The following is a 23,203-nucleotide window of genomic DNA, read 5'->3' on the forward strand; positions in this document are numbered from 1 at the left end:
GGTTTTGGGCGTGGTCTGTGGGGGTGAGGTGGCTGCTGTGGGCCACCAGGTGTTGTCCCATGCAGATGGGGAGGGTCCGAGGACGAGCACCTCTGTCTTCTCCGAGTTTAGCTTCAGGCAGCTGCTGTATATCCAGGATGCGACCGTCTTAATTCCTTCCTGGAAGTTGAGTCTGGTTGGGATGGGGTCCTTGGTGAGGGAGAGGATGAGTTGGGTGTCGTCGGCGTAGGATAGTTCATGCTGTCTGACGATGGTGGCGAGGGGGCCATATAGACGTTGAAGAGCGTTGGGCTGAGTGACGATCCTCGAGGCACTCCGCAGTTGATTTCTGTGGGTTTGGTTAGGAAGGGTGGCAGTCTGATTCTTTTTGTCCTGCCAGTGAGGAAGAAGCATATCCATTCGATGGGGGTTCCCCGTATGCGTCGTGGAGTCTAGCAGCGAGTGTGTGGTGGGAGACTGTGTCGAAGGCTGCAAAGAGGTCAAGCAGAATCAAGGTCGTAGTGTGGCCTTGGTCAAGGAGGTTGTGGATGTCATCTGTAATGGCGAGTAGGGCGGTCTCGGTCCTGTGATTGCTGCAGAATCCCGATTGGGAGTGGTCGAGGATGGAGTTCTCTTCAATTAATTTCGTTAGTTGGGAGTTGAAGGTCTTTTCTGTGACTTTTGCTGCGAAGGGAAGGAGGGAGATGGGCCGGTAGTTCTTGAGGTCCGAGTGGTCTGCCGAGTGTTTCTTGAGCAGGGGCCTGACTTCTGCGTGCTTCCAGTCATCGGGGAAGATGCTGTTTTTGGTGCGTCGTAGTTCCGGAGCGATGGCGGCAGCGGCAGCTCTGTGGAAGATGTGTGAGGGCAGGGGTCCGTGGGTGCTCTTGATTGGATGTCTCTCATAGTTGATTTGGCGTCTTCGGTGGTGGCTGGAGTTCAGGCAGAGATGGTGGATTGGCTGGCGTTATTAGAGGGGGGAGTAGTTTCAGAGACTGGAGTTTGTTAGTTGAAGTTGTTGTAGAGGGATTTGATTTTCAGATGGAAGTAGGAGCTGAGCTCGTTGCAGAGGTCCTGGTTATGGGGTGATGTCAGTGGCCTCGCTGGAGGGGGGAGGGGCGTTGTGAATTCTTGGATGATGCTGAAGAGTTCTTTCCTTTGGTTTCCTGCGCTGGTGGAGATCTTGTTCTGGATGAAGGTTTGTTTGGTTGATCTGATGAGATGATGATATTCTGTCATGGTGTTCTTGTATGTGGTGTGGTCTTCCGGTGTTTTGCTGTTTCGACAGTTCTTCTCGAGACGTCTGCAGGTGCGCCTGGCTGCAATGCAGCGTTGTGATTGGTTTTGAGCGTCCTGGTTTGATGCTCATCCATGGAATGGGGGGCTGGGCATGTTCTCCATGCAGGCTGTAGAGCAGCCTGCATGGAGAACAGGGAAAGTGCGCATGACTGGTTTGGGTGGCTCGAGAGAGCCGACCGAACAGTCATTGCGCACTTAAGAGTGGGCAAACCACACCTCCCCTGCCCTGCTGCAAGAGCAGAGCAGTCCCAACCACCCACCCACACTCAAAGCAGCATGAAGCAGCATAAAATGATAATTAGGCAAAGTTATTATCCTTTTATGGTTCTGCTTTGCACTGCTTAAAAGCAGTGGGGCGATGCTACTCCGAAAAAGCGGAGGGCACTGCACCATTATCTTCCAGTGGTGGCACACACAAGGTGGTGTAGTAAGTAACAAAAATTGTATTAATCTCAGTCTGTGTATAGTACACATGCTTGGTACACCCTCAAAGTACCTCCACTTCCATTTAGGGCACTTAGGAGGCCCTGTGTTGCAATACCAACCTGCTCTGAGTATCGCTTGGCTATGAATTCCATATTATCTAAGCAATTCAGTCTGCATATGATCCTGTTGTACTTTTCCTTACATGCTAGTTATCTATCTTTGGCCTAAATGTCTACCGCAGAATTCTGCTGAAGGACATACATGGCAATCTCTGACTTGTCTACCTCCCTCTGTAGCATCATTGTAGCCCTAGTTACTGTTCACAAAAACACTCCCCAAACAGGGCTGGGCTGGGAACCCAAAGATGCCCTGGCAATTTTGATGGACCAGCCCCCCAGCTACTTTAGTTACTGGAGACCGATATAACCTTGACCCTGACTCCAGGTAGGTCGCTCCCCCACACCGCACAACCCCATCTGTGTGCCGGTGTCCCTCTGCTCCTGTCAGTGCGTAGGTTTGAGGCCCCTGTGCCTCGGCTGCACTCCTGCTCGCACTGCTCCTTGATATGGTGCTCTCTCCCATTGTTTGTCACCTGTGCCACTGGTTCTTCTGTTCCCTGGTCCGTTTTGTTCATTTCCTTGTTTTTTTATTTAGATTTTATTCACTGTACTACTGTAGCTCTGTCACTGTTGTCTTCTTCTTTTTTCACTTTGTACCTGATTTCGCCCATTTCTTTCCCGCCACTGCTTCCCTGCGGACCTGCCCCACGCTCTCCCATTCACGACCCCGCTCCCGCCTCCCAGCTGCTCCTCCCTCCCACCTCCCCTTATATGGCAGCCGCTGCGCGGTCGCGCAAAAGGCAAGCCCGTCTGCGCCCGTCCGTGCCTGGACCGTGCCCAGTGCCAGTACCCTTGGCCCCCGTAAACGCCACAACGCCCATCTCCGATACGACGCGTGCACCCTCCAAGCACTCAACGCCAGACGATCATGCACCTGCTGCCTGGCCCCCCCCGAAGCGCACCCAAGGACCCTTCTCCTGCCAGAACTGCAGCTTCACCAGCATCCGGCCTGCCAACCCACCTACCAAAGAACCCAACTACCTCAGATGCATCCTCCTCAACACCCGCTCCGCAGGCAAACACGCCGTAGAACTCTGGGACCAACTCGACTCCAACACCCCAGACGTCACCTTCCTGACGGAGACCTCGCTGAACCCCTCCTCGGCATACGACATCGCCATAGCCATCCTGGACGGCTATAAGATCACCCGCAAGGACCGCACCAATAGAGAAGGAGGAGTAATCTCCATCGTCCACAGGGACACTCTCAAAGTCATGACAAACACTGACGACACCCACAGCACTGCCGAACACCTGCACTTTCAGATCCACACCGACCCCAACACCACCCTCAGAGGAACCCTCGTCTACAGACCCCCCGGATCCCGACCACAGTTCAGCGACTCCATCGCCGACTTCATCAGCACACACACCCTCACCTCCACGGACTACATCCTCCTAGGGGACCTGAACTTCCACCTCGAGAACAATAACAACACCAACTTCAACACCCTGATCGACAACCTTGCCAACCTGGGACTCAGACAACTCGTCACAACACCCACCCACTCCGCCGGACACATGCTTGACCCCATCTTCTCCGCAAGCTCCCACATCTCCTTCAAACACACCACCGAGCTCCACAGGACTGACCACCGTTGCATCCACTTAACCTTCCGGAAACCCACCACGCACCACCGCACCCAACAGATGCCGCGCCACTCCTGCAGCAAAGTCACCGAAGAGCAGCTATCCACCACCCTCGCACAGAGCCCAGCCGCAGACCCAACCGACCTCGATGCTGCTGCTCGCAATCTCAGACAGTGGATCGACGACTGCGCCAACACTGACGCCCTGCTCAAGAAACTCTCCAACAGCCACACCCGCAAGAAAGCCAGCTGGTTCACCCAAGACCTCCAGGCCTCCAAGCAAACCTGCCGAAAGCTGGGGAAGAACTGGATCCGCGAACGAACACCGGAAAGCTACACATCCCACAAGAACGCCACCCGCAGACACCACCACCTCATCAGATCCACCAACAACACACACAACAGCAAAGAGCTCTTCAACATCGTGAAGGAACTCTCCAACCCCAGCTCCAACACCAACGTCATCCCACCTTCGCAAGACCTATGCGACAAACTGGCCACCTTCTTCCACTGCAAGATCGCAGACATCCACGACAGCTTCAAAGCCGCGACCACCCCGGCAGCCACTGAAACCCCCACGACCACCATCCGGACCAACCACCTGCTCTCCTGGACCAACATCAACGATGATGACACCATCAAGATCATGAACACCGTCCACTCCGGATCCCCGTCAGACCCTTGCCCGCACCACATCTTCAACAAAGCCAGCACCGCCATCGCACCCCATCTTCGGAAAGCCATCATCTCCTTCGAGACAGCGACCTTCCCGGAAAGCTGGAAGCACGCCGAGATCAACGCCTTACTCAAGAAACCCAAGGCGAACCCCAAGGACCTCAAGAACTTTTGACCTATCTCCCTGCTCCCGTTCCCGGCGAAGGTCATCGAGAAGGCCGTCAACTAACAACCGACCTCAAGGAGAACAGCATCCTAGATCCCTCCCAGTCCAGGTTCTGCAGCAACCACAGCACCAAAACTGCCCTCATCGCCGCCACCGATGACATCAGGACCCTGCTAGACAACGGAGAAACCGCTGCCCTCATCCTCTTGGACCTATCAGCCGCACCGCACACTACGATCACACCTCTATGATGCCGGAATCCAAGAGAAGGCCCTGGACTGGACCACCTACTTCCTCTTCAACAGAACACAGAGCGTTTTCCTCCCCCTTCCTCTCCGATGCCACCAAGATCATCTGCGGCGTACCTCAGGGCTCTTCCCTCAGCCCAACGCTGTTCAACATCTACAGAGCACCGCTCGCCCACGTCGCCCGACTGCACGACCTCAACATCATCTCCTACATCAATGACACCCAGCTGATCCTCTCCCTCACCAAGGACCCCACACCGCCAAGACCAACCTCCACGAAGGAATGAAGGCTGTCCCCGATTGGATGAGGAGCAGCCGACTGACGCTGAACTCAGACAAAACGGAGGTCCTGATCCTTGGTTCCACCCCCTCGGCCTGGGATGACTCCTGGTAGCCGACTGCACTAGGAACAGCTCCAACAACCACCGACCACGCACGCAACCTAGGTGTACGTAACCTACTGCGGTTTTCCTCTTCATTGCAGTCTTAGTCTGTAATGGGATTGGTGCATAGATATTATACAGTTTGTCAGTGCTCCAGCACATGTTTACTCTGCTGAGGCATCAGTGAAGAAGTGCAATGTTCTGTTGTGCAAGACTGGGTCTGCTGGGAATGATAACATTTACCTGAGGTGTGATTAAGGGATGTATGTCATTACATCGCATACTAATACCATATTTTCATTACATCGCATACTAATACCACACATGCCATTACAACGCGGGTATTACTACGGGATGTCAATGACAACGACATGCCATTACATCACATACTTTTACCACAAGTATGCCTTTACCACACATGCCATTACAACGCAAAGACATGGGTGGTAAAGCTATACTCATAGTTAAAGTTTGCAAGGTAAGTGACAACCCTACCCCTACACCTGCACAATACACTACTCCCACCCCTACACTAACCCTATAACACTACTACACTACAACACTACCCACACTACTCCCACCCCTACCTTACCCTAAAACACTACTACACTACAACACTACCCACACTACTTCCACCCCAACACTACCCTAAACCCTAAAACACTACTACACTACAACACTACCCACACTACTTCCACCCCAACACTACCCTAAACCCTAAAACACTACAACACTACCCACACTACTCTCCCCATACCCTAAACACTAAAACACTACAACACAACCCACACTACTCTCCCCATACCCTAAACACTAAAACACTACAACACAACCCACACTACTCCCACCCCTACACTACCCTAAACCTTAAAACACTACTACACTACATTACCCACACTACTCACACCCCTACACACCCTAAACCCTAAAACACTACTACACTACAACACTACCCACACTACTCCCACCCCTACACTACCCTTAACCCTCAACACTACTACACTACAACACTACCCACACTATTCCCACCCCTACACTACCTTCACAACGACGTGGATAGCCATTACATCGCATGCGTTGTAAAAGCGCATGCGATCTAATGGTATGCGTGGTTTTTACCACATGTTGTAACATCGCATACGTTGTAACGCATGCGATGTAATAGCAACGCGTGGTAAAAACCGCGTTGTAATGGCTGTTACCTGATTAAGGGAGTCGTTTCTTAACTTTCAGAAATATTCCAACTTGTTCTAGCACCGGACTATTATCAGGAAAAATCAGTACTTCTGCATCATCAATTGAGTAAGCATTCCAGGCCAGTCAGAAGTTTTATGGGGCCCATGACAAAAACTAGTTGTAGTGCCCTGACTGAAAGAATCTGGTTTCCCAGCTAGACTAAACTGTGTGACCCTGAAATTTGCTTTTCTTAATTGGTACTCCTTTTCCAATATCGTCATATTAAAGAGCACCTTGAGATAATTCAGTACAGGATGCACACACATCTTTCATGTATATGGTTTATTAGACCATAAAGGTGCTCAAGCTATAACAACAATAACGATCTTATACAGGAGACACAAGACAACGGACTTGCCTCTTGGATTAATAATAAATATTTCACCAAAGCAGGAGATGAAAAAATGTGATAGCCATCCAGTGTCATAATTGCATAATGTGGTATAATTAAACCCAGTTTCAGTCCCAGCTTCACAGCTTGACCAAACTATGTGACCTTAGGCAATTACTTTTTCTCTGTACCTCCTTTTCCACGAGCATACCATTTGACAGCATCTTAAAGTAAATCAGTTCAGGATGCACCCCGTACGGATATCACAATTGTATATTGCTTAATAGACTATAATGTTTCTCATTCTATACCTGTAAAGGCTTATATAGAAGGCACAAGACAGAGGACTTTGCTCTTCAGTCGTTAATAAAATCATCAGGTTAGAAGGGGTGTTGTTGACTCTCAAATCCAATAAAGGCCCCTCATTGTAATGAAGTAATCTAGTATGCTTAAATAAAACAATCTTTTCGTACCTGTGCACGTCCTGCTAGAGCGCAAATCTAACTGTTCTCTCCACTGCCTGCAGCTGCGGACCTTCCGCCGTCTCCCGCCGCCCCGCCGCTTCCCCAAACACCAGAGCGGGGCCGCTGAGAGGAGCGTGGCGAGGGGCGGACTACACAGTCCATCAGCCCTTGAGGTCCGCCGCGTCACCCGGACAGCGCCAGGAGGCGCTCATAAGCAACACCAGCCCCGCCTCGCGGGACGCCGGGCGAAGCCCGGGCCAAGGGCGGGCCCGTTTTAGCCCGTTCTAGACTGATCCAGGCTGGGCTGGGCCACCCCCCTTGACTATTGTGCCTGTTAAAATACTCCTCGACTATCAGGTACACCTAATCGTTCTTACCTGTCCTAGCTAGTAGTTCCATCACAACCTACCGTGTACAGTTCCAGGTTTATTCACCATGACACGGGGGAGCAGAAGTAAGACGGCCTTGACCAACGCCCTGATCACCGGCCCTATTGATCAATTTATCTCAAGAACAAATTAAGCCATTGATCAGAGTATTTCTCTGCTTGAGCGAAGGGTGTCACAAGATCTTGCAATTGCCAGAAGGTCATCAATGAGCCCCCTAGCCTCAGCGCTATCCCCGCTACAATCGGCTTTAAATATTCCGTTGTTATTACAGCCAAGTGTCCTAGTGGAGATCCATTACATCCCGAAATCAATTGATTTATCAGTCACAAATCTCTCCTCAGTCTCTGATTCTATAGGTAATCTTAAAACTACTCCAGACCTCCAGCTACTCCAAACTCAAGATCCAGGTCCTGAGAATCAGCATATGGGGGCGAAGGAGGGTGCTGTCCCTAAGCAGGGTAAAGATAAGAAAAAAGGTAATTTAAAAAAAAACCAAGTTGCTACAACTAATAAAAAGAGGCCAAATGTCCAGCCACTGCAGGAATTTTCAAACAACTCTAATACTCAATCTATCAATTTATTAGATCCATCTGCTAATCCAACGACCACGGGCACTGTGGGGGAGATTTGTTGCTTGTGTAGTTCAAACACCCAGCTTTTGGCAAGTTTCAGGGAAATTTTAAAACATCATCTTCAACCCTTAGAACACAGTATAATGATTATCGAAAAACAACTTGCGAAACTTGTCCTGAAACCATCTAATCAGCACAGCGTGGGTCAACCGAATTCAGGGGTGGGTAAAGACATTCCTCTCAGTATAGGTGCTCAAGGGGGCCAAAAGGATTGCGAACCTAAGTCGTCCAAGGCGTCAAAAGCCCAAACCAATCTAACAAAGCCTAAAGGGCCACAAACCCCCTCCCTCTCCATCCCTGGAAGTGGGCCCATGGCTAAGACCACGAGTACCATTCCTACCCCGCCAGTTCCATCGCAGCCCATTTCGTCTCAGCCCATTTCTGATAAGGGTCCCGCTCAGTTATTAAATCAGAGACCTATTCCATCTTTAATGTCTCGGCATTCTTCATCAAATGCACTGGGCGAAGGGAAAAGGGGGATTAGGCCCAGACGTCCGATCCATCTTCCCCCAGAAGTGTCTCCCTATACTGTTATCCTCACGGGGGTCCCGGAGCTCCCGGTAACCACAAAGGAACCGTCTTGGTCTCTCCAGAATAAGGTCCTACAGTGGCTTAATGCAAATAGGCCAATACAACCTCCACATACTAGCAGAATCTCTACCGTACGTAGAGTTCCATGGATAGGGACCGAACTTAAAAGTATACAGGGAGACTGTATCATAGTAAATTGCGATGATCCAGCCACTGTTGACTACATTTGCTCATGGCCAGCTTTGGCCAAGAAAGGGGGGATTGACGCACATCGTCTTTCCTTCTTCTACCCCCCAATACATAGCAATCAGTATCCAATGGTTCCAAATTGGGACCAGCCATCAGAGTGTCCCTGGAACTGTGTGGGTCCCTGGTTTACTCAGAGGAATAGTAGTAGGGAGTGGGAACCTCGGCCCTGGATTCCTAGTAGGGAACAGGCTTCTTTGGCGGGAGGGCAAGGTATTCCCATTAGAAATAGATACGACTGCCTGGAAATGGTCGATTGACCGTTAGCCATTCCACACAGCAGCAATCCGTTCCAGAGGGCCACTGGGCTTCCACAGATGCCAGAGAGAGCTTTAGTGATTCATTCTGATAATACTAAAGTCCTGTCCGCACTACTCACCACCTGTGCCCAATCCCTCACATCCCTCACTCCTCCGAATGGCCTCACAGGACGTGATCCGGAGGAACCTGTAAATCCTCCTGACTTGTTGTCTCCACTGACCGAGGGTCTTATATTACCTCCCCCGATTGTGACTCGGAATAGCTCTTTGCCAATGACCACAACTGAAAATGTTAGCACAGCTATCCCGTACGGCAAAAAATGTAACTCCTTCCCATCTAAGGGGACGACCTTATCTGTTTTATTCTGGAATACCGCCACCCTCCTGAGGCAGAGCCGGGAGATAGCTACTGCGTATTTTGCACATTACTTATTTTAAAATTGTCTGTAATTCTTTTTAAAAAACTTGCACTTTACCTGATCAGCCCCTGCCTGAAAGCATCCCCAGCAGCGGTTCCAGCGCTGAGAGGGAGAGCTCGCGGGAGGCTTGTCAGGCGCCATCGGCCACGCTGAGTCGAGGGACACGCCCCCCCTCGAGGCCATGCCCCCTTCTACGTGTATAAATAGAGCGCTGATCTACGAGCGCGCCAGAATACCGCCACCCTCCTGAGGCACAGCCGGGAGATAGCTACTGCGTATTTTGCACATTACTTATTTTAAAATTGTCTGTAATTCTTTTTTAAAAACTTGCACTTTACCTGATCAGCCCCTGCCTGAAAGCATCCCCAGCAGCGGTTCCAGCGCTGAGAGGGAGAGCTCGCGGGAGGCTTGTCAGGCGCCATCGGCCACGCTGAGTCGAGGGACACGCCCCCCTCGAGGCCACGCCCCCTTCTACGTGTAGAAATAGAGCGCTGATCTACGAGCGCGCCAGAACACCGCCACCCACCTGAGGCACAGCCGGGAGATAGCTACTGCGTATTTTGCATATTACTTATTTTAAAATTGTCTGTAATTCTTTTTTAAAAACTTGCACTTTACCTGATCAGCCCCTGCCTGAAAGCATCCCCAGCAGCGGTTCCAGCGCTGAGAGGGAGAGCTCGCGGGAGGCTTGTCAGGCGCCATCGGCCACGCTGAGTCGAGGGACACGCCCCCCTCGAGGCCACGCCCCCTTCTACGTGTATAAATAGAGCGCTGATCTACGAGCGCGCCAGAACACCACCACCCTCCTGAGGCACAGCCGGGAGATAGCTACTGCGTATTTTGCATATTACTTATTTTAAAATTGTCTGTAATTCTTTTTAAAAAACTTGCACTTTACCTGATCAGCCCCTGCCCGAAAGCATCCCCAGCAGCGGTTCCAGCGCTGAGAGGGAGAGCTCGCGGGAGGCTTGTCAGGCGCCATCGGCCACGCTGAGTCGAGGGACACGCCCCCCTCGAGGCAACGCCCCCTCTCTGCCCCATAATAATGTGCATGCACCGGAAGCGCAGCGGACGAGCGCAGCGGGCGTGACGATTGCGCGCCGAAGGCGCGCATAAGGCAAGCTCGTCTGCGCCGAGTCCGGGCCTAGGGCCAGTCCCCCTGCATCCCAGCCCTCAGACCCTATATACTACAGTGCTGAAACCCTCTATAGTCTCAGGGCTCCCACCAGCAACTGCTGTCAACACAGCTATCAAGCTGACACTCTGCCGCCTGTCTGCCCCAAATGCGACAACTCTCTCAAACCCAAAATATCTACTGAACTGCTACACGACTTCCGCATGTTCCTATTGAATTGCCGCTCCCTCCCTAAACATAAGGTCGAAATTGCGCTTTTAATAGAAGAACACACACCAGATATATTATTCTTAACAGAAACCTGGCTATCCCCCGACGCTGAGCCAGCGGTCATAGACGCTCTCCCACCAGGTTTCCAAATCTCTCGGCAAGACCGACCGAAAGGCAGAGGAGGAGGCCTGGCGATAATTCATAAAGAACAGCTTCATTGTCGAATAGTTCCCGAAACCATCCTGGACTGTGAAAGCCTTACCTTCAACATTGAACTTTCACCTAACAGATGCCTTTCTGGCACTCTTATTTACCGCCCCCTCCCCGGCCCCCCGAAGCAGTTCCACGTCAGTCTACCCTCAAGTGTGGCTGAACGTCTCTATACCACATCCAACTTCACCCTGCTAGGAGATTTTAATTTTCACTTTGATTCAACCTCAGATCACATAGCCGCAACCTTAGCAGATGATCTAGCAGCTTTACAACTCACCCAACGAGTCACCTTCCCCACCCACGTGAAGGGTCATCTGCTGGACCCGGTTTTTAGCAACTGTCCTGATCTTTTAACCAGTCCACCTATCCCCCTGCCCTGGACGGACCATTTCCTAATCCCCATTAGCTGGACCGCGCCTAAACCCCCTGAGCCAGCACCGACCATGAGACTCATGAGAGCCTGGTCTCACCTAGTAGTTGGTAACTGGACTAGCAAACTAGCGGAGAATCCACCGCTGATTAAAGACAAGCCCGGCCTAGCAAACCAGGCATATGTCAACTGGATCACTCATTCTCTAGACGTCGTTCTACCCAAAAAGGAAATTACGCTCAAACGCTCCCACAAAACGGCCCCGTGGTACACAGATGCTCTTAGAGATAAGAAACGACTCTGCAGGAAATCAGAAAGACACTGGCGATCTGACTATTCCACAGACAATAAAGCCCTTTATCGAGAAGCCATCAATGAATACAAAACTCTGATAAAAGCGGCCCAGGCCACATACTTCTCTGAGAAAATTTTGCTTGCTAAATCTAAACCCAAGGAAATTTTCCGAATCATCAAACAACTATCAAAGCAGTCCCCCAGCTTGCAGGCGGACAAGTCCACTACTCACTGTAATAATGTCGCTGAATTCTTTCATCAGAAAATAAGCTCCATCTACTCTGCCTTTCCCCCTAAAAATCTCTCCCCTTTAGCCCATCCTCTCCTTCCTACAGCCTCCCCCTCCAACCAACAACTACCCACGCTGACTCACTTCCCTCTGTTGGATCTCGCTTCCCTTGAACCCTTAGCACGGAAAGTAAAATCCGGATCCCCCAATGACCCAGCCCTGCCAGACATAATAATGGCAGCCTCGCAGACGACCCTGCCTACCATAATGGAGGTCCTAAATGCCTCCATCTCTTCTGGCACGGTCCAGACAGTATGGAAGCAGGCCATGGTCAGAGCCTTATTGAAAAAGCCTAATTTAGACTCTACTGACCTGAGTAACTATCGTCCCATATCCCTGCTTCCATGGGTAAGCAAGATCCTGGAGAAATATATAAACCAACAACTAATAAATTTCCTAGAAGATCACCACCTACTGGACCCTACCCAGACGGGCTTTAGACCGAAACATGGGACCGAGACCGCCCTCCTCATGGTTACAGAGGAAGCCAGAAAAATCCTGGATCAGGGAGGATCAGTGGCAGTGATCCTCCTTGATCTCAGTGCGGCCTTCGATACGGTCAGCCATGACACCCTGCTGCACCGTATGTCCCAGGTCGGGATTAAGGATAAAGCCTGGTCTTGGTTCCAGTCCTTCTTAGAGAATAGATCTTTCCGTGTGTTCGAAGGTGAGTCTGCGTCCACCAGCAGACCTTTGAATTGCGGAGTCCCCCAGGGCTCCTCTCTAAGCCCTGCACTCTTTAACCTGTATATGAGGCCACTGGCTGATGTCGTCCGCCCATTTGGGATTAGGATCATCTCCTATGCGGACGACACGCAGCTGGTGGTCTCCCTGACGCAGGAAGCCAATCCACCGGCTCTGGGCGGGCTTAGAGAGTGCCTGGAGGAAGTGAAGACCTGGATGTCCCTATCGTCCTTAAAATTGAATGGGGACAAAACCGAGCTGATGCTCCTAGGCCCCCCAGACCTCAGCATCCCTGCCTCCCTGTGGCCGCCCAGTCTGGGCCCCCTGCCAATACCCAAAAACAGTATCAAGAGTCTCGGAGTCTGGCTGGACAGATCCCTATCCTTCAGCGTACAAGCCACAAAACTCTCAGCCACATGCTTTGGCATCATGAGGATGCTGAGGAGAATTCTTCCTCTCCTCCCCCTGGAAGCCAAACAAGCAGCTGTACAAGGTCTAATCCAGTCACGCCTTGATTTTAATAATGTACTCTACCTTGGTGCCCCGGAATCCACTCTGAGAAGGCTTCAGACAGCCCAGAACTGCGCAGCACGCATTTTACTCGACATCCCCCGCAGACAGTAAGTGAGGGCCGGATTGGTAACCCTCCACTGGCTGCCAGTGCGCCAGAGAGTGATGTTCAAAGCCATGTGCATAGCACACCAGGCCTTCTGGAACACTGGCCCCAGGATTACTCGGGACCTAATTACCCACTACACGCCCAAGAGAAGCTTACGCTCTAGTCAGACTTTCCTTGCAGTGGCTCCTAGAATAAAAAGATCTAGATCCGGAGGCAGGACGTTTTCACACAATGCTGCCAGGGCCTGGAACGCCCTTCCGTTGCATCTCAGAGCCAACCCTAATCTTTCAGCCTTCCGTAAACAGCTGAAAACCTTTTTATTTCATCCAGTCTAATTAATTCCCATTTCTCTTCCCTGTTGGGCCATAGTGCGGGTCCACGGTATTCTTAGCGCTTGGACGCCCCCGGGCAGCAATTCGCGCTCTATAAATACACATCAAGAACAATCAAGAACAAGATATTGCTGGTCTTCGCTCCAAGATTAATTTACAATCATGGGCAGACACAATCAACGAGAACCACTTAGTATGCCTTCAGGAGACCTGGTTAACTGTCCCTGTTCATCTGGTGGGCTTTAAAACTTTTTTCATTCCAGCAAAGCAGGGCTTTGTTCGGAAGACCCAAGAGTGGTTTAGCAGTTTATGTAATAAACAACCTTTCCTCTACAATAACAACTAGCTTAAAAGAAGAGGTTTGCTACCAAATTCTAAAAATCCACCTGAATAACAGTTTTATTTACCTCTTGGTAAACCTATATAACAATCTTCTACCACTTGAGTGTGTGAAGATACTAAATGAAATTACCACTTTTTTAACATTACAGTTGAATAAGCCATCGTCTCTCCCTGTATACGTTATTTAGGGGGCGATTTCAATATTTCATTATGCTCCGATCACAGAAATGGGAACTGTGGATTGTTAGATGAGACTGATAGCCCCCTGGCCCATTTTGTACACACTATTAATGGGAATTGCCTGAACGAGAGTCTCTTCTCATTGGAGATGGACTACGCAAACGAGTTGGTATACCCACAAGTTGACTTCTCTCCGACATTTCATGGTAGTGGTCTGTCAAGTACAATTGATTTTATTCTCTGCTCACAGAGTATGAAGGGCCAAATAGCAAAATTTTGCACAGGATCCGATATTAGTAGTGACCACTTCCCTAATAGCATTTCAATACAACCAAAATCTGTTTCACTACATACAAATGTTACAAGCCTGTTAACACAACAATCGCTAAAAATGGATAAAGTGAACGGCTTTTCAGTAAAGTGGGCAAAAATAGATCCTGATATAGTAACGGAGAAAGTTCTCAAAAAAGCCAGCCTCTGTGTAAATGACTGTTTAAATCCTGATTCCTCGCCTCAAACAGTCTTGGACAGCTTTGGCAGGATTCTGGGAATAATAAAGGAGGAATTATCTCGTACGCATGTACGCAAACCATCGGCCGAGGGTTGGTTTAACTCCGGGTGTCGGAAAGCTCTCTCTAACCTCAAAGGAGACAGCTGATAGGGTTTGTGATTACAGATACCCAGGCGCTCTACCTAGGGTAAACGTTACAATTCATAGGAAAAATGATGTCTATGATGTGGTGCGTGAAGAGCGAACGGAGTAACCCTGAACCGTTCCAAGAAAATCTAACAGACTTTCGTTAATGAACTAAGAGCTAAACTCTCGCAACCACAAGCAGTGTGCATAAAAAGTACAACAGTAGTTTCAACCAAGTAAAAACAACAACAGATCTTCAAGTTCTTAAAGTTTTCAGGACGTTTATTGGATCCACATTCAGCCGACACGTGTTTCGTCGTGTTCCCAAAAGTTAAGTCAACACGACTCTTCAGGGCTGATCAAAAAATATAAAAAACAATAATTGTATAGTCTAAAATCGCTATAGCAGATTTACATTGATACAGTAGTGCATGGTGGTGATAGTTGGTTTTCATCCACGAGTATTTTGTGAATAGCACACAATATCGTGATTTGTATAACGTGCACAACTACATGGAATTGTGATGAAGAAAAAGTGAGACATGCGTGAAAAAACCCGATTCATGTGTAAAACGGTTAAAACGCTACAAGACGCATGGCCCGTTATCTCATGCACACGAAGAACCGCGTCTGCGAAGGAATCAGGGTGCAATTTGTGTTACTTGCCCCAAAGTAAAACAGCAACATGACGTGCTCAGTGTAAAATCGAGAGTCTATGTGCAAACGGTGACAATCACCTATAATTAAGATCTATCCATAGTAGCCACTCGTGCGTACCTGGTAAATAGACCCAGGCATCTAACCTCAAGGCAGCTCTCTGGAACACTCCGAGGAACATCCCTGAGATAATTAAACTAAGAAAGCTCTATAAGGCCGCAAGGGCAGAACGCAGTAAAGAAATAAAGGCGAACTTGTGGTCACAACTACATGACAGCTGCCGAAGAAAAGATAGTGGCCTCTTTTGGCGAGTTGTAAAATCTCCATTCCTGTCAGACCCATCGGCAGTCCAACATCTTGATATCGTAGTGACAGCAGAAGAGTGGGTTGCCCATTTCTCGAGAATCTTTGGCGGATGCCAAACAGAGCCCGTAGAGGGGGGTTTTATTGCAGCCACCTCATCGGACCCAAAGATCTTTCCAATAAACATCCGATTTGAGCATGGAGAGGTGGTCAGAGCCTTAAAAGCGTCAAAACCAGGCAAGGCCCCTGGCCCAGATGGGGTGCCGGTGGACATTTTCACTCATAACATCGAGCTCTGGTCCCCACTTCTTACCCAGGTACTGGCTGCGGTAACAACGACAGGTCTTATCGACTCATGGTCCACATCTATTCTTCTCCCCATTTTCAAGAAGGGCGACCGGAATGATCCAGTTTGTTACAGGCCCATCTCCCTCCTGGACTCCTTGGGAAAGGTAGCGGGGCGACTGCTGCTGGACCGTCTTCAGGAGTGGACAGCAACTAACAACGTCATGACCGACCTTCAATATGGGTTCCAGGCGGATCTTGGGACTGTGGAGCAGGCCCTGAATCTCGCCCTTCTGATTGGGAAGTACGTGGGGGCCAAAAGGGGTCACCTATTTCTTGTATACGTTGACCTCAGCGCAGCTTTTGACTGTGTCCTGCACCCCAAACTTTGGGCTTTGCTCGGGGAAATAGGGGTCGACCCCGCTCTCATTGCATTCCTGCGCGAACTTTATTCGGATGCAACGGCAAGAGTCAGGTTCGGGATCAATGGAGAACTTTCCCCCCCTTTCTCAATTACCAAAGGGGTTAGGCAGGGCTGTGTACTGGCTCCCTTCCTGTTCAATTTATATACTAATGATCTGGAGTCAGCTATGCTAGAAGGGAGCCAGGACCTTCCACAAATTAAACATCGCCCCATACCAACGCTGCTATACGCGGACGACTCTGTCATCTTTGCTAGGACGCTGACCCAACTGCAAGTACAGCTCAACAAGTACTGTTCCTACATGGGATCCTTAGGCCTTAAGGTCAATATAAAAAAGACATTTGTAATGCACCTCGGCCCAAAAATTAAGAGCCCTAAATCTATCTATGTTGAAAAAATCAAGCTTGAACGAACCCACGTCTATCCTTACTTGGGCATCTTGGTGGACGATTCATTGAGCTGGCGGCAGGCTGTGGCAAGCAAAAAGTGGCTCTTCCACTGGTCACCTTTTCAAGGAAACTGGGGAAACCGGCTCCTCCTGAACTTCTTACTATTTATTACGCAAAGTGTCACAGCGTGGCAACGTACGGAGCAGGGGTCTGGGGCTATGGTCCAATAAACCCACTTCAAACTGTTGAGAATGGGTTTAAGTATTTGCTGGCCCTACCACAAAGTGCCCCAACCTATGCCTCGCTAGCCGAATTGGGTATGGACTACATCACAGACACCATTCGCTGCCAACCCATGCTCTTGTGGCACCGCATATGGATTAAAGAGGAGTGCCACTTAACTCGTTCACTAATTTTGGATTGTATAGACCTTGATAACTGGGAAAAAATACCCTGGCTTGTATATATACGGAACTTTTGTCGGGACATGGGCCGTAGCAGTTTTTTCCAGGATCCACCCAGTATGGGCGACATCTCAAGGAAAGAACTAAAAAAGCTGTGCCTGTGCCACTTAAGAGCTCTTCGATGTTCGATGGAATTGGTGAAACCCGCAAACACTCAAATCGTTGCTGTTCAGAACTATCTGGGTATTCAACCTTATTTGACCTTCCACCTGAACAATCATGAAAAGTACCTTTTGACAAGGTTTCGTTTTAATTCTTTTTTCCGGCTTGTAAACTTTCCAAATTCCCAAGACTGGTCTCCTACAATCATTCCTTGTCCCTGCGATGGTCTTTCCCCTCAATCAACATTACATATTGTTTTCTTTTGTAAATATTATACTTTTCCTAGGAAGGTCTGGATCATGCCTTTACTGCGATTAATGGGTTTAAGATCCTGTCGCCCAGCATTTTTGTCCTTGCAATCTCTTGAGTCAAGTTTTATAGCGAAGTATATAGCTAATTTTTTTAAATCCTGTATCAAATATCGACGTAATTATGAGTATTTTATATTTTAGCTAACGTTTTACAAGTAAAAGTGTTTTCTTTATTCGTGTATAACATGATTGACTTGTTTGTAAAACGCTTTTACATATGTTTATTTTTAATGTTATTGTACTTTTTATGGTTGCAATAATAAGTGGTAACCGAATAAAAGTCTATGAAATGAAATAAAACAATCAAAAAGACAAATTTTTGTACCTCAGTTAGAAACAAAGTGACAGTCAGCCAGCAGCACTTCTGACAGGCAGGGAGGGAGTTGAAAGGAGGAGGCGCGGATGAGAGCTGTGAGTGCTGTGGAAAATCAATGGACCCGTCAAAGCCTCAGTACCACTCCCCGCTGGTACTGAGGCGGGAGATCCTTGGGTGTTGGGCATATAGCCTAGGCATACACGCCTTACACTTTTTTTGCAGGGTGACTTCTCTGACACCACACCTAAACAGTTTGGCAATTATGTATGACTGGCGCTCCCGGCAGCAACGGTGATACTGAAAAGAACTTCGAAGGACATTGGTTGCAACTGTCTCAGTTACTCTTCCTAAACAGCTCAGTGCTCGTGTTCTATGCTAATTCAGGCAGACCCACGATCTGACTGTTTCTCCTCATAGCTCTTCTTTTTGCATTTTTAGCCCAGAATTGAAGGAAATGGGATTCTGTCACAAATGCTTCCTCAGCGCTCAAATGTCAGGTGTCATCATTGTAATTTGTTTCAGCCTCCAATTCTAAGCCTACCCGTTTCTTCTGATCCACTCCAAGTCAACACTGCATCAATCACTAGAGTGTTAAGTGTTGCTTCTAGTGCTGCACGAGTATCCCTTTGTGCAGCAATATGTTGCTTGATCTGTGAGCAGTGTCCATAGCTTCAAGACCTTATGTGGCAACAATCTTCGATGTTACAGTGGTATGCGACTGGCTTTGAGAATCGTCCGGCAGAGAAGGAACTGGTTGTCTTGGCTTGATCAGTGATTTTCCATCCCGTTTGTCTGATCAATGCAGATGTTCAGGATACCTTTACCTCCTCCAGCCTTGATGCCTGAATTGTGCTCTCAATGTTTTGCTGTTCAGCCTTCATAGGGGCATCTCGCTGCCCAGAGATTCAAATACTGCTAACTCAAAGTATCCAGCTCCTGTAGTAACATATGTGCCTAACTACTAAGTGAAAGCCTCAGGATGTACTAGGTTGCACTATCATGCATTATTGTAGTGATACAGCAGTCCCAGGTACAATATAGAACCGCACTTTCTTTGCAGCAGTATTTTTGCAAGGTGATGACAAATCTACTCACAGTTACAGGGTGTATGTCCTTTTCACCTTTCCCAATGAGATTTTTACCATGGATGAGGAGGTGTCTCAGCCAAGAGTCTAGAGTATCCCCCTGGCATCTCTCTGCTGATCCTCTCCATCCTCTCTCCATCTCATGCTGGTTCTCTCCCTCATACATCCACCTCTCGCCTCCCCTTTTCTCCATCTACCGCTCGCCTCCCAGCATCTTTTCTTTTCTTTCTGGTTCTGCCACTCTTACATCTAACTCTCTCGTCCCTTTTGTTTTATTTTTTCCTGCTTGTTATAAGCTCTCCGATATCCACCTCTCCTCTCGATGCCCTACTTTTTAACTGTCACCTCTCCCCAGCCTCTCCTCCCCCACCCTTCAATCGGTACGGAAGCAATGGCCATTGTGGATGGAGCTTATTCCCTTACTTTTTCTCATGCGCCAATACCCTATTGTTCCTTCCTGGAACGGGAGGCCTGCCTTAACCTCACACCCATTGCCTGACTTCAAGCCCATCTCGTCGCCGTTGTCATGCAGAGAAGCAGCAGTAAGTTATGACAGGGCTCAGGAGGCAAAGCTGCTAAAAGAAAGAAGAAAACGCCATAGATGCAGAGACTTGTTTTCGGCTCTTTGAAAACCAGGGCTCTAGGATATCCAGTGCAATATTCTGGGTTACAGGCCGACAGCCCAAGCCCAGTCCACGACACCTGACAGGAGGGCTGAAGCCCCTTCTGCCCAATGGCCGTTGCACGCCTGCACGCTTAATAAGTATTTTTCTAGGTATGAAAGACTGCCTAGATTTGAGCATGCTGCAGGCAATGTTTGTTTTAATACCAGGAAAATCAACAGTAAAAACTGGCCCAGCAGACCATAAAACCAGCCCACAGAACAACCAGGCCAATAAACTGGCCCACACGCTGACCTGTCAGAGCAGGCCATCGGGCACCTCCTGATTGCCTTACAGGCCAGTCCAACCCGAACTCCCAAGCCCTACCTGAAATGCACCTTGATGAAACTGTACAATACATTTTCTACTTTTATGGTGAAGTGGCTCTTCCAGACACTCCCTTATTTTACCATTTGCTCAGATCATTTTATGAAAGCATCCATGCAAATATCAAGTCTTAGCAAGATGCCAGCCTTAAACCTTGGGTCTCCTATTTACAGACCATACCCAATGGGCCACAAGTGAAAACTTTCAACTACTTTTCTTTAAACATAATGTGGAAATCAAGAACAAAATCAACTAAGCTTTGACTGTGTAAGGTTAAGGCTAACAGAAACAGTTGCGATATCATAGGATGGTAGTGATGGTTTAGACAGGTCGCACATCAAATTCTACAAAATGTACAAAATTGTATTTATTTCTATTTGGGATATATAGAGATTACAGTGCCAATCAAGGTAACGGAGGGATCCCACTACCAAGGATGTCAGGTCAACAGGTAAAAATACCTGATGTGAAATATCTTATAAATTGGTTGTACCTCGGCACTCTATGATTTTCACTTCGCAATTTGCATTTTTTCTTTTTTGTCAACACATATATGTCTGATGGCCAATTGTCAAATAGTCATGTAACAAGAATTAACTCATACGTGAAGGAACGTCATAATTATTGTTCCAAGACGAAGAAGAGAACAAGAAATTTTACATATTATCTTGTTCCATTTAATGTTGTTTCAATTCAAAACATTCTATGATATCAAATACAATGAAGCTCTGAGCATTGTGCCCCAAGAGTTCCAAAAACAAACTGTACATAGGATATTAACAGTACATGTGATACATAGGATGTTGTCAGTACACATGATGATCACATTAAATTTACAATTTGCTAAATCTTTTGGCACTACAAAGAGACGAGAAATAACGGCCACGTTGGGAGTCCTAGTCCTAGGACCCTCCAGATCGTAATGGTCAGAAAACAGTCGATGACAGCCGACACGTATTTCGTTACTTGTTATGTAACTTTCTCAAGGCTCACTCTTAGTATGTTGAAGTAGTGATTATATTTTCTTGACTGTGAACTGGCTCTGTAAGTTCAAAATCTGATAGTTTATAGGTCACGTAGACTACCCTCTCAAGTTATATGGGAAGCCATAAGTTGTATAGCGTGATTAGATAAGAACCGTCAAGTGACCTGATAAATGGGTCATTCAGGTCTCGCCCCGTATTTAGCTTCTGAACATCTTGTAAGGGTAATTTCTAACAAAAGAGTCTCAGTTCTTCGAATCTCACCAGTTGCGCAGAGAATTTATGTAATGTGCAACAAACAAGGACTGTGATATGTCCTTGAGGTCTCCTATTGACAGACCATACCCAATGGGCCACAAGTGAAAACTTTCAACTACTTTTTTTAAACATAATGTGGAAGTCAAGAACAAAATCAATTAAGCCTTGACTGTGTAAGGTTAAGGCTAACAGAAACAGTTGCGATCAGACAATATCTTGAACGGCAGCTTGCATAAAACAAAATACTTCCTCAATCCTAGACATAATTTAAATTCAAAACAACAGGTGTACCTTAATGTGGATAATGCTGAAACACAGAGATTGTATACATGTGCAAGTAAATGGCAAACTGCAGTGAGAATATCCAGGCACTGAATCATCCATTCCTCTTAAACCCTTTTTCTCCAACTCATCACTTTCAGTCTTTTTCCGGTTCTCTCATTGTGCCCAACAATGGGGCCTTTCCTACTACAACAGCTTTTTGTAGTACGTTCTGTAGTACTACAAAAGTTCTACAAAATGCTATTAACAAACCTATGTGTGACGTTTCTGCTTCCGCCTCTCATGTCTTTTTCTGTGAGTAGATTTCCACTCGACTGTGGAGTCTCTGCACACCTAAGTATATGTTTTAGTAGTAAATGTGGGAGAGGCTGCGGACTGGCTGGAAAATTAGGAATATGTTCTACTAAAGGGGAGGGTTTTAGGGAGAGGTAACATGGACTATGAGGAGTTTAGAAAGAGGTTTAGGAAGGGAGAAGGTCCGTTGCTATTCACAAACTGGTTTTGAAGTTATTACAGCCTTAAAGAGTCCCTAAACGGTTTTAAATTACTCCAGCTCAGAGCTGGTATAAGTCCCCTAAAAAAGGAGCCAAACTTACGAGTAAATGTTACTGCTAAAAAGAAAATCTCATATGAAATAATATTAAATTAAATTAGTTAACATGAGGACCCCAGCAGGGGCACTCGGAGTCGGAACCACCCCCCCTCCCAAGGTTTGATCGTGTGCGGCGGCGGAGCCATGGCGACGCGGGGGGTGGGGGGGAGGAGATGGAACGGGGATGGAGGCCCTAAAGTTAACGCCCAAAAACAGCTCGCAAAATTCGCCTGGGCCAAGACGGGGGACAAAGTAGAATCGCCCCCAATCGGATAAGGACGGTGGGGCTTCAGCGGCTAAACAGGGACCGGAGCCCATTCTACATGACGTTATGGTGGCTATTAATGGGGTACGGACCTCGGTAGACTCGGTCACGGTGAAGGTCTCCCTGATCAGGGCGGACTTTAGGAAGATGGACGAGAAGGTCAAGGGCCTTAAGATCGTCACAAGCGCTTTGCAAACGGACACGTCGGAACTCCAGACGCAGATGACTGAGATACAGAAGAAGCAGGAGAGGATGGCACAGCAGCTTGACAATTATGAAGGATGGGCCCGCCGGAATACCATCTGCATTTTAGGGGCCCCGGAGCGGACGGAGGGACCGACGGCGGTCCTATATTACAAAATACTTCAAGCCCAAGACCTTGTCCAGTTATTTTTCCATCGAGAGGGCTCATAGAGTGCCGGGTGGCAGACCAAAGCCTGGAAGCCTGGGGCGCCCCTGAGACCCCTTATTGCCAGGGTGTTTAACTATCGAGACAGAGATGCTATTTTGCAGACTGCTCGATCCAACCTACCCTTGAAGATAGATAACTACGAGGTGGTGTTCTTCCCGAATTTCACGGCTATGGTTCAGGCCCAACGTCGCAGCTTCCTGGCGGTGAAGAAGGAACTGCGTGATCGGGAAGTAAAGTACACAATGCTCTTCCCGGCGAGGTTGAGAGTGGGGTCTGACCGCAGGTCGTGGTTCTTTTACTCTCCAGAGGCACTGTGGGAATGGATGGAGGGCTGGAGCACGGTGGGCAAACAACGACGACGCGAAAGGAGGGACAGACCTGGCCAACAGAGA

General features: G+C 48.4%; 1 protein-coding gene across 1 annotated transcript in view; it reads left to right on the forward strand.

Annotated features, from left to right (window-relative positions):
* The window catches only part of CFAP206 (cilia and flagella associated protein 206), a 603,144-nt gene that overhangs the window by 541,419 nt on the left and 38,522 nt on the right, over positions 1 to 23,203 (forward strand). The window lies entirely within an intron of this gene.

Source organism: Lissotriton helveticus, chromosome 6, assembly GCF_964261635.1.
Source record: "Lissotriton helveticus chromosome 6, aLisHel1.1, whole genome shotgun sequence".
Taxonomy (NCBI): domain Eukaryota; kingdom Metazoa; phylum Chordata; class Amphibia; order Caudata; family Salamandridae; genus Lissotriton; species Lissotriton helveticus.